Consider the following 12,028-nt stretch of genomic DNA (forward strand, 5'->3'; position numbering starts at 1 on the left):
GGGGGCCTCGCCCGGCCGCGCGTCACAGCCAATCGGGGACCGCGCCGGGGCCGCGATGGCCAATCAGCGGCCTCCGAGCCGCAGCCAACCGCGGCGCTCCGGGGGCAGGAGCGCAGCTGGGCGCAGCTGGGCACGGAAGCGTGGGGCGGCGGCGAGTCCCAGCTCGTCGCGGTTCGCCCCCGGCGGGGGCCTCGGTTCCTGCCCCCACGGAAATGCCGGCCGTGGCACCGCCCATCTCTCGCTCGGTTTGCCGGCCTGTGCAATGGGTCGAGGCCGTGCGCCACCGGACCCAGAAAAGGGCGTTTCTTCAGCACGCACTGTCAAGCGCCTCCTGCGTGCAGGGAGCGCGAGTGGAGGGCGCCGGCCCGGGGCTAGAAAGCCAGCACTTGGTGGACGCTTTGAACCGTACTCCTGGGCTGAGGCCCATTCCCACTGGGCTAGCTTCTCGAGCCCTGCCTCGTGCGGAGGTCAGGAGGACCCTGCGTACACCTACTGTGTGCCAGCTGCTGTTGAGCGTCCCCGGGAGGAGAAACGTCGAGCCCGATCCCCAGGACCTCTTGTTCTCCCGAGGGAGAAGACAGTAAACTGAGGAGAATGACCCTAAGCGTCACTATAAGATTTGGTGAGCGCTTAATATCTGTTAGGCGCAGGCCCAGGAGCGAGTCCACAGCCTTTCATTTACTCTTAATTCCCAAGGATGTTGCCTCCTGGGGGGGGGGGGGGGGCCTCTTGCCCTCCCTACTCAAAGTTGCCCCCTCCTCCAGTCACTGTGACATCATCATGTTTCGTCTTCACAGCGCTTGTCATGGGCCATAGCATGTGTCACTCACCAGAAAACCAGTTCCTGAGGGCCCGGACTTGCTTTGTTCACAGCTGAATCCCCATGTCGGGATCAGCATAGGGCACGCGGTAGAGGCTCAGTAAACACTTGCCGAGTGAATTAAGGCTCAGCCCAGTGCATTTATTCAAATCTTTGCCTGTTTCAAAATGGGATGATTTGTCTTTTTGTGGTTGAGTTGTGAGAGTTCTTCATGCATTCTGGACGCTAGCCTCTTACCAGATACATGATTTGCAAATCTATTTTTTCATTTTGTTGGCTGTGTTTTCACTTTTTGGATAGTGTCCTTTGGTGCACAAAACTGTTTTTGCTTTTGATGAAGTCCGGTTTCTGGATTTTTTCTTTGTTTTTGCTCTAGGTGTCCTGTTTTCTCCTTTTTTTTTTTTTTTTTTTTTTTACATCATCGTATTCCATTATGTGGCTGGACCACATAATTTATGTAACTAGTTGTCTGTTGCATAGGCACTTGGGTTGTTTCCTGTCGTTGGTTGTTGTAAATTTTTTTTTTTTATGTAATGTCACTTTTGCATGGGAAAGACACACTCTTGAAGTGGGATTGCCGTGATAACTGTTACATGCCCTTGTCATTTTGATAGATAGAGACAAACCATTCTTAGGTAGGTGGATACTGGGATTAGAATCACGTCCTAATTTATACTCTCACAGCTGTGTTCAAGAATGCTTGTTTTCCCACAGCCTTGCCAACTATTAAAGTAAGTAAAATTAAAAATTCAGCCCTGGGGCGCCTGGGTGGCTCAGTCGGTTGAGCGTCCGACTTCAGCTCAGGTCACGATCTCGAGGTCCGTGAGTTCGATCCCCGCGTCGGGCTCTGGGCTGATGGCTCAGAGCCTGGAGCCTGCTTCCGATTCTGTGTCTCCCTCTCTCTCTGCCCCTCCCCCATTCATGCTGTGTCTCTCTCTGTCTCAAAAATAAATAAATGTTAAAAAAAAAAATTAAAAAAAATTCAGCCCTTCAGTTAGACTGAGCCCATTTCAATAGTCCCATGTGGCAGGTGGGAAACGTATTGGGCAGTACAGATGTGGGACATGTCCATCATAGAAAGTTCTGTCGGGAAGCTCTGGTAAAGAATTGCATGGTGACTTTGACTTTATATTTTTAACAGGGTCTCTCTGGCTCCACGCAAGGAATGGACCCAGCGACTGTGCAGAGGCAGGACACCAGGGACAGGTGCTGAAATAGCCCAGGTAGGAGTGGATGGATGGATGGTCAGACCAGGGTGATCATGGACTTGGGAGAAGTGGCTGATTCTGGATGTATTTTGAAGGTGGAGCGGCCAGCATTTGCTGGTTGATGAGATGTCAGGGATGACGCTCAGGTTCCTGGCCTGAGCCTTTGGGAGACGGAGGTGCCACTGGCTGAGCTGGGGGAGATCAGCTCTGGGGGTGGGGAAACTGGGAGTTCTGTTTTGCATGTATTATGTGCGATGGGTGTTGGGTGTTCCGGGGGGGAGACGTTGAGTGGGCGTCAAGTTGTTTTTCTGGCCTGGAGAATGACATGTGCCTTCGGTCACCAATTAGAGCAAAGCCAGAAAGGAGGGAAGAGGTGGAATCACAGGCCTACAATGGGGATGAGTGGGTGGGGCAAAGGTCAAAGGCAATGGGAGGAGCCTAGCCTTAGAAACTTGGAGTCTCATAGCTGTGTTTCTGAGCCTATGTAGGTCCATTTTCCTTCATTAAATGGAAATCTAATGCTTCATAGGCTTTGGAAAGGTTCACAGTGAACACAATGAGAGGTAGGGTACTGACAGGCAGGAGACACTGAAGAAATGTTTATTACTTCCCCTGTGTGTTATACTTGACTATGAAAGTGTTGGGATGAGGTCCACACCCTCACCTGACATTCAAGGCCCTGCTGACTCTCCAGCCTTGTCTCCTGATGTCTCCTACTGTCATCCTGCCACGGGGCCTTTACACTCACTGTACCTACTTCCAAGTGAACGATCTCCCTGGAGAGGGATGTGGCTGGCCCCTTCTCTTCCTTTAGGTCTATGTTCTCCGCTTCCTCCTAGCTCTGAGACTCAGGCTGCAAAGCTGCCTGAGATGGACACCCCCGAGGTGTCACGGTGTTGGGGGACGGAGCCCCCCATGGCTGGTGCCGAGTCATATTGACCTGGATTGCCACATTCATTCACTCACCAAATCTTTACCAAGAATTGCTGTGGGCCAGGTACTGTGTAAAATGCTGATAATTCAGCAGCAGACAAGGCATGGGAGGCCCCTGCCCTCAGAGTTGCAAGAGGGACAGACAATAAACAGGTAAAAAGGTAATCCAATTTCCGGTAGGGACAAATGATGTGGAGAAATGACGCAGGCTACAGGGATGGACGGAGAATGGCGAGGAGTGCTTCAGCAGATGGGGAGGGGAAGGTGTCGGGAGAGCCTTTCCGAGGAGGCAGCAGTTAAGCAGAGACCTGCAGGAAGTGAAGGAACTGGCATGAAGATACCCAAAGAAGTGCAGAGGCCCTGGGGCAGGAGCATGCTTGGTGTGCTCAAGCAAGAGCAAGGAGGCTTATGTAGCTGGAGCGGAGGGTGAGAGGGAAAAAGGGGGAAGGTGGGATCAGAGAGATATTAAAGAGCCAGATCATTATGCACCATTTAGGCCAAATAAGTGTTGAATTAATGCATGAATGAAAGACTGGGGCAAAGAGAGAACTATGGGAATGCGTATGTAATCGTGATCTACCTCAGGAGGAGAAATCAGGGAGGGCTTCCTGCAGGAGGGGAATCAGCTGAAATCCGAAGTTAAGTAAGAACCCGCTGGGGAAAGGGAATCAGGTGAGGTAGGAGAGTCCTCCACACAGAGGGAATAGCACGTGCCGTGTGCTCTCACCCTGGTGGCGAGAGGTTGTTTTACTCACTGAAGAAAAAACAATCTGCGAGCCTGGAGTGAACATGAGAAGAAAGTCGTAGAAAAATGGAAGTTCCATGGGGGCTTGGGCATGCTTGGTGCCCGAATCTAGGCTGTTCCGAGGGCAGCAGGGAGCCCCGCAGAATTGAAGATCCAATTTGTGCTTTGAGAGGATCCGTCTAGCTGTTGAGAGGAGGCAGGTTAGAGTGGGGGTGCCCCGAGAGGGAAGGGCAGTGAGTAAGAAGGGTGCACAGGGGTGAGGGGTGAGGGGGCTGGAGGCAGGGAGGCTGTAATGGGGGCTCGTGCCAACTGACTTCCTTCTCCCACCTGGTCATCTGCCTGGCGGTACATTTGCCGGTTAAACATTTTCAGCATCTGCTCCGAGCCAGCCCTGTCCTGGGGGCTGGTGGCCCCGTGGGGAATGGAGTCTCATTCCTAAGAGATGTTCCTCAGTGACGCACAGCGCCTGATGTTGAGGAGAACGTTTAAGGTTCCTCATGCACATTTACATAGGTTCCAAACAACACAAATTGACTGCAAAAATGAGCTTCACTATAATTTTTGCTATTCATGTGTTTATTCATTCAGCAAATATTTATTGAGCAGATATTACAAGGCAGGGCCTGTTCTAGGTACGGGAAACAGCAGGAATAAAAGAAGACAAAAATCTCTGCCTCCTGGAGCCGACACCTGGGGAGGTGGTGGTGGGGGATGATGGATAATAATCAATAGGTAATGAACTTGTTGACATGCCAGAAAGTGATGGCTGCTTTGGAAAACAAACAAACAAACAAACAAACAACACAAAGCAGGGTAAGGAGGATCTGAAGCTGGGAGGCTGGAGGGCAGGTTGAGTTGTTGATGAAGGTGGCCAGGGACTGCCTCACTGAGAAGGTGATATGTGAGCAGACTTACGGGAGGGGATGGAAGGAGCCATGTGAGACTGTAGGGGAACAGTGTTCCAGACAGAGCAAAAAGCCAGTGCAAAAGCCCTGAGGCAGGAAGAAGCATTACTGGCTTTTTAATGATTGAATGTGTGGGCTGTTAAGAAAAAGTGGGCTTCAGGACACCTGGGTGGTTCCGTCGGTTGGGCGTCCGGCTTCGGCTCGGGTCATGATCTCACGGTCCATGAGTTCCAACCCCACGTCAGCTTTGTGCTGACAGCTCGGAGCCTGGAGCTTGCATCCCTTGGATTCTATGTCTCCCTCGCTCTCTACCCCTCCCCCACTCACGCTCTGTCTCTCTCTGTCTCTCAAAAAATGAATAAACATTAAAAAAAAAAAGAAAGGAAAAAGTGGGCTTGGGGCTCACAGGGACTTTAGAAGCTCCCGGTTATAGCCTGGTGGAAGGACCAAGGGCCTCAGCGTTTCCTGGCTGTGAGACAAGAGGGGCCACTGTGTTCTCAGGATGTCAGGTATCCCTGCCCACTATCCCTAGAGGCTACGTGTGCCCAGCTGGGGCTGCTTGTTCCCTAGGTCAGTCTGTGGGAACGTCTTCACATGTTCCGTGTTCCCAGCAGGGCCCCCTGCCCAGAAGGAAGTAGCCCAGAAGTGACCTGGCCGTGCTTCAGGCTGTCTTCCAAAACCCTGAGTGTGCCTGCCCTGTGACCCTGCCACCACTTCGGGGTGTGGGTGTGGACAGGAAGGCCTCCTTCCCTGGAGGGTCACGGCCAGGCCAGGCTGGCCAGATGGTGCATGCCTGGGCTACAGCATAGCCGTCCCCAAACCAGGCCTCCTCCTCTCCTCCTTTCTCCCTTCTCCATTATCCTTCCTCCTCCTCCTCCTCCTCCTCCTCTTCCTCCTCCTCCTCCTCCTCTTCCTCCTCCTGTTCCTTCCTCCTCCTCCTCCTCTACATTTTACAGTGTTTTATTGTATGTGTGAGTCATGGGGATGCAGACATCTGTTTCTGGTTGCCCACATCCATTCCCCCTCCTTCATGGAAATAATACCTTGAATTTTTGGAGGAATCTCTCTTGCCTGCTTTCTCAGCAGACTCCACCTCTTTAATATAAAAGCCAAGCAACATTGTCCAGCCACCTGGAACATGGCGATTGGTTCAGAAATAGGTGCGTGACTTCAGATGGCTCAATTAGAGTGAATTTGAGGGTCTTGGCATGGAATTGAGACACGGGTGCTTTTTTCCCCCGAGGGAAAAAAGTCTCCTCAGAATCTGCTGGCAGCCATGAGGGGGTGAGTTCCCTGGAGAAGGCAAAGAGGAGAGACCAAGAGAAGCCAGGTCCTTGGTGAGATCCTCGAGCGACTGGATCAAGCCTTACTTGAAAGCGGATCTCCCTTTCTAGTCAGTCAGACTAGTCTGAGCCCCCCCACTTGTGTGCTGTGTGACCACGGGGCAAGTTTTTATTCTTTTGGGATGTCGTTTCCTCATGTGGAAAACAGGGATAATAAGAGTATGGCTACCTCATGGGGTTGTTGTGAGGATAAGCTACTGAATATATTGTGGTTAGAAGAGTGGCACATTGTAAGCACTCACTAAGTTTTAGCTATTATTAGCATTAACCGCCTAGAGCAAACCTTACCTGAACTGCGTGTGATCATCTTCTGGACTTTGCAGTTACAGGACACCAAGACATCCTCTGTTTCTTTTTTTTTTTTTTTTTTAATTTTTTTTTTCAACGTTTTTTATTTATTTTTGGGACAGAGAGAGACAGAGCATGAACAGGGGAGGGGCAGAGAGAGAAGGAGACACAGAATCGGAAACAGGCTCCAGGCTCCGAGCCGTCAGCCCAGAGCCCGACGCGGGGCTCGAACTCACGGACCGCGAGATCGTGACCTGGCTGAAGTCGGACGCTCAACCGACTGCGCCACCCAGGCGCCCCCTCTGTTTCTATTTTACAACCTCTTTCTTACTTGCAGAGTGTGAGGGGATCAAGATCGGGGGGGATTGGGGAGAAAGGTGTGGGGGACTGGTGTTTGCAGGTGGCTGTCCCTGTGTGCTGGGTATTTTAGATACCCTTGCTCTTTGGCCCAATTTTATAGAAAAGAAAATTGAGGCTCAGAACAGTTAACTTGCCCAAAGACGAGTAAGATTTCGCCAGGGAGAAAGGGTGAGGGAGTGTATGCTGGGCAGCAGGCCTGGAAAGATCAAGGGTCCTGAGGTAGGAATGTGCTTGGTGTAATGTTTGCAGAACAGGGGTAATTTGGAGTCCAGGGAGTAACAGATTAAAAAACCGTGTTTTGAAAACTAGAATAAGACATAGGTGACTGTTACAAAATCCCTCCAAAATAATTTCTAAGATGAGTTCAATTTTACTGAGAAGTTGCAAGAATAGTGCAATAAGGGGCACCTGGGTGGCTGGGTCAGTGAAGAGTCTGACTTCGGCTCAGGTCATGATCTCGCAGTTCGTGGGTTCGAGCCCCGTGTCGGGCTCTGTGCTGGCGGCTCGGAGCCTGGAACCTGCTTCCGATTCTGTGTCTCCCTCTCTCTCTGCCCCTCTCCCGGTCGTGCTCCCTCCCTCCCTCCCTCTCTCTCTCTCTCAAAAATAAATAAATACATATAAAAAGAATAGCTCGATGAGCTTCCATATCTCCTTCACTCAGATCCCCCATTTTTCAACATTTTGCCACACTTGATTTATCATTTTCTCTGTGTGTGTAATTTTTCTGAACCATCTGAGAGTCAGATACAGACCTGATGACTTTTTACCCCTAGTGCATTTCTGAAGAACAAGGACATTCTCATACACGGCCACAGGTTTGAAATAGGTTTCAAAGTCAGGAAATTTAACGTTCACATAACATTGTCATATAATTTCTCAAAAAAATTTTTTTAATGTTTATTTATTTTTGAGGGAGACAGTGAGAGCCAGGGAGGGGCAGAAAGAGAGAGAGGGGGAGACACAGAATCCGAAACAGGCTCCAGGCTCTGAGCTGTCAGCACACAGCCTGACGCGGGGTTTGAACTCACAAACTGTGAGACCACGACCTGAGCCGAAGTTGGACGCTTAACTGACTGAGCCACCCAGGCGCCCCTATAATATAATTTCTATTGTCCACATTCAAATGCCACGAATTGTACCAATAATGGCCTGAAATCATTAATAAGTACGAAGGCCATTGTGCCCCTTCCTAAGAGAAAAAACATACACCTGCCCACAGCAAAGAAAATCACTAACATCCATAAATCTGCTTAAAGAATCTGTGCTTAAACATCCTACTTGCAGGCTCTATCTCAAGCAGTGGTCTTCAACTGGGGACACTTTTGACCCCTACGGGACATTTGGCAACATCTTGAGACGTTTGTGGTTGTCACGGCTGGGGGTGGTGATATGCTGTTGCCATCTCATGAGTAGAGAGGCCAGGGACACTGCTAATGTTCTTGCCACGCACGGGACAGAGAATTCTCTGGCTGAGTTTGAGAAACTGATCTGTAAGTAAATTGGAGAGAGACACCTCCCTTTCTTGCGGTCAGGGCACCCGGTGGGACGACGCTTCGCCCCAGCCAGTCTGGAAAACCCCGCTCCTGTGGGCTTAGGAGGTCCAGTCTGTTTCCGATCGCTCCAAACTGGAACTGACCCGCACATGCCAGCAGGGGGAGGTCAGCTCTGTTTGCTCCTCTGTAAAATGGGGCCGGGGTGGGATTGGAAGGGTACCAGTTACCTCGGGTCCAGCTGCGACTTTATGACTTAAGGGCATAACTGCTTCTGACTCATGCGTGACGGACGCATTGGGATTATGTGCTGAGCAGTCTCTGAGCTTTTATTTACAGGAGGCTGCATTGGAATGTCTCCCCATAGGAATCGAGGGCAGGGCCTCTGCTGAGTCACCTCTCCCCGCCACCCCCCTCCCCCCCAGCCCGGGAACCCGGCTCAGCGTCTAACTCTTGTAAAAACATGTGCCATTTCTTTGATGCCAACTGTACCCTGGACCCAACGCTGAGTCCGCATGCTCTCACAGTGCACGAGCACACGCACTGTCTTGTCTCCACTTTCCAAACGAGCGAACTAAGGCTCAGCGAGGTCATGACACACAGCTGGGAAAGGCAGAATTGGGGTTCAACCCAAGATGAATCAAATTCCCAGGTCTGCACTCTTTCTAGGTTGCTGCACCTTCTCTCACACATGGTAGGTGCTCAGAAAATGTATGGGTGGCAGGGAGTGGCCAATGTATTCATTGGTTGTAGAACCCCGAGGTTTAGCAGAAAGCATAGCCGCCCAGCTAATGCTGTTCCAGCCTCCTCTGCAGCAGTGTAGGACATGTGACTCAATCTGGCCAATTGAATGAGAGTGGAAATGGCACAAAACATTCTGGTTTGTGCCCTTAAAGATGTTGGCTTCTACTTCCTTTTCTCCACTCCCCACTGGCAGGAATGTAGATGTGATGGCAACGCTACAGCTGCCACGTTGGGCCATGAGATGGAAACTGCCAGTCTAAGATGGAAGAGCTATAAGACGGAAAGAGTCTGGGTCCCTGACACCATAAAGCCATCATCCAACCCTGGACTGCTTTCATTCAGATTAATATCAGAGAGGAAAATAAATTATTTGCTTGTGTGGGAGACACTTGTTATTTGAGTGGGCAGTGTTGATCCTGTATCTCACCAATGTATTTGTTAAGTGAGTGAATGGAGGCTTGGACGACAGAGGAACAGTCAGATACAGGTCCACACGCATGTACAAGTACACAAAGACTGCTCTTGAGCCTAGGTGGAAGCATCCATCCAAGTGCGGTGGCAAAATCTGTGGCCGGAGGAACCAGCTTCAGACCTGGCTCTTGTGCTAACTTGCTGTATGCCCTCGGGTAAACCGTGTGCCCTCTCTGGGCCCCACACTCTTCAGCTGTAAAACCAGGCTTCGCACGTTCACGGAATCTGTGCAGTTTAAAGATGTTCATTGGTCTTTGCAACTCCATTTCGAGAAACCCATTCCCAGAGAAATCCTCCCTCATAGCCTGTGACCACAGGTGCTAGGATATAGCTGCCGCTTGGTTTGTGGAGGAAAAACTTGGGAATATCCTTAAAAGTGATTAAACTATGGCACGTTCATCGCTGGGGTGCGGACCCCAGACCGTGGCCACGAGACTTCTCTGGTGACACCTCCTGGCACAAAGTGTTACTGCAGCCCAGCTCAGCAAGGCCCTGGGAATTTCCAGGACAAGAGAGGTTTGGGGGGTAGCGGTGAGGGTAGTGTGGGAAACCACAGAGCAAGGAGAGATTTGGAAGGAAGGCACCAAGGCAAGAAGGGGGCGCAGGTGTTCAGGTCGAGAGCAACAGACCTGGCTTCGAATTCAGCTTCGCTACTTACTAGCTAGGTGAGCTTGGGCGAATTTGGGACTTTCTCTGAGGCTCAGTTTCTTTTTCTATAAAATGAGGACCCTCGTGCCCACCTTATGGGTGTCTGGTGAGGATTTCATGAGAGCGTTCTTTAGATTAGTTATCGAAGCAACATAAGAGTACCTATGATCTGGGTGATTGATTGAGACTCTCATCTGGGCGCTAAGATGCACCAAGACTCAAGTCCTGCCCTCATGGGGCTTACAGTCTTGAGACGGGGCAGGTGGCGGGGGAGATAATAGACGGACACTCGTATGGGATAATTTCAGTTACTGATAAACTGATAATGCCATAAAGGACAATAAAGCAGGAGATGGATCTTTGTTGGTGGCAGCATTATAGGGCATCTCTGAGGAGGTTTGAGCGGAGGCCAGAAGGAGCCACACCTTGTGTATATAGAGTACATGTAAAATACTAGTGGAAAACCCTGGCACATAGTAAATGCTCAACTAATGGTGGCTCATAGTCCTATCATATGGATGCATTTCCAATTTTCTGAGGGGCCAAAGGCCCTGTCCTGCCGTAACATTTCCTCCTCCCCTGCTCCCTCCAGCTTAGAGGTGGCACTGGCTTCTGCGAGGAATCTCTGAGCTTTTCCACAGTCTCTTTTTTGACTTTTGGGCTCCTCCATCACCCCCGTAAGCAATTTCCTGTTGGAAAGTTTCTCTGTTTAAATGCACAGGGGTTTCTTTTTTAGCCCCTTCCTCCTTCTTGCGGATAAAACCCCAGTGGGCTACAGATAGGAGAGGCAGCTGGCGGCCGGGGACCAGGGGGCAGCTGGAGACTCAGACCCGCCTTGTTTTGTCCTAGCTCTGCCATTTGTCGGCCCTGTAAATCTCATCAGGTCACTTCCCCTCCCTGAAGCCTGGTTCCTCACTGTCTTGTGGGAAAAAGGGTTGTACCTGTTGACACGGGGATGTTCTGGGGATTTGATGAGACGTGGCTTGGATGCCACAACCTTAAGAAAGAATAGTAAGGAGGAGCCTTCCCCTGCCAGTCGAAAAAGGCACACGCCATTATAATAAAAGCAGTGGGGTGCTGTCGCACAGAGAAACAGACCAACGAGGGAACACGGTGGGCTGGAGCAGACAGAGGTTGCATGAGAGCCAAGTGTGTGGGTAAAGGTGACCCCACAGCCCGCCCAGGAAAGGAGACAGGGTTCAGAAGATGGTGTTGGGAAACTGGCCCCCAGTTGCAAACGCAGGCAGACTCTTAACATGGATTAAAGTCTTAATGTGGAGGTGGGGCACCTGAGTGGCTCAGCGTCCGACTTTGGCTCAGGTCATGACGTCACGGCTCGCGAGTTCAAGCCCCGCATTGGGCTCTGTGCTGTCAGTGTGGAGCCCGCTTTGGATCCTCTGTCCCTCCCTCTCTCCGCCCTTCCCCAACTCGTGCTCTCTTTCTCAAAAAATAAATAAACTTAGGGGCACGTGGGTGGCTCAGTCGGTTAAGCGTCCGACTTCAACTCAGGTCACGATCTCGCGGTCCGTGAGTTCGAGCCCCGCGTCGGGCTCTGTGCTGACAGCTCAGAGCCTGGAGCCTGTTTCAGATTCTGTGTCTCCCTCTCTCTGACCCTCCCCCGTTCATGCTCTGTCTCTCTCTCTCTCTCTCTCTCTCAGAAATAAAAATAAACATTAAAAAAATAAACTTAAAAAAATAAAGTCTTAACATGAAGGGGAAAATCATAAAATTAGCAGTAATCAGCACATAGTGGAATATCATTTAGCCATAAAAAGGAATGAGATTTGAACACATGCTACAGCATGGAGAGTTCTTGAAAGTGTAATGCTAAGGGGAACAAGCCAGACTCAGAAGAACAATAATAGATAGATTCATACGGATAGAAAATGGAATGGTAGCTGCCAGAAGCAGGAGGGGGGAAGGAGGGTGGGGAGCTTTTGTTTGTTTTATTTATTATTATTATTATTATTATTATTAAACATTTATTTATTTTGTGGAGTGCTTAAGTGGGGGAGGAGCAGAGAGAGGGGGACAGAGGATCTGAAGTAGGCTCTGTGCTGACAGCAGGGAGCT

The 12,028-nt window shown here is 50.5% G+C and overlaps 1 long non-coding RNA gene across 3 annotated transcripts in view; it reads left to right on the forward strand.

The window, feature by feature from the left end:
• Positions 1 to 69: 69 nt before the first annotated feature.
• The window catches only part of LOC131485920 (uncharacterized), a 233,079-nt gene continuing 221,120 nt past the window's right edge, over positions 70 to 12,028 (forward strand). For all 3 annotated transcript variants that reach the window (XR_009249077.1, XR_009249075.1, XR_009249076.1), the window contains exons 1-2: positions 70 to 622; positions 1,962 to 2,043. This is a non-coding gene — a long non-coding RNA (uncharacterized LOC131485920). The remainder of the gene's footprint in view (positions 623 to 1,961; positions 2,044 to 12,028) is intronic.

The sequence above is a fragment of the Neofelis nebulosa genome, chromosome 9, assembly GCF_028018385.1.
Source record: "Neofelis nebulosa isolate mNeoNeb1 chromosome 9, mNeoNeb1.pri, whole genome shotgun sequence".
NCBI classification, from domain to species: domain Eukaryota; kingdom Metazoa; phylum Chordata; class Mammalia; order Carnivora; family Felidae; genus Neofelis; species Neofelis nebulosa.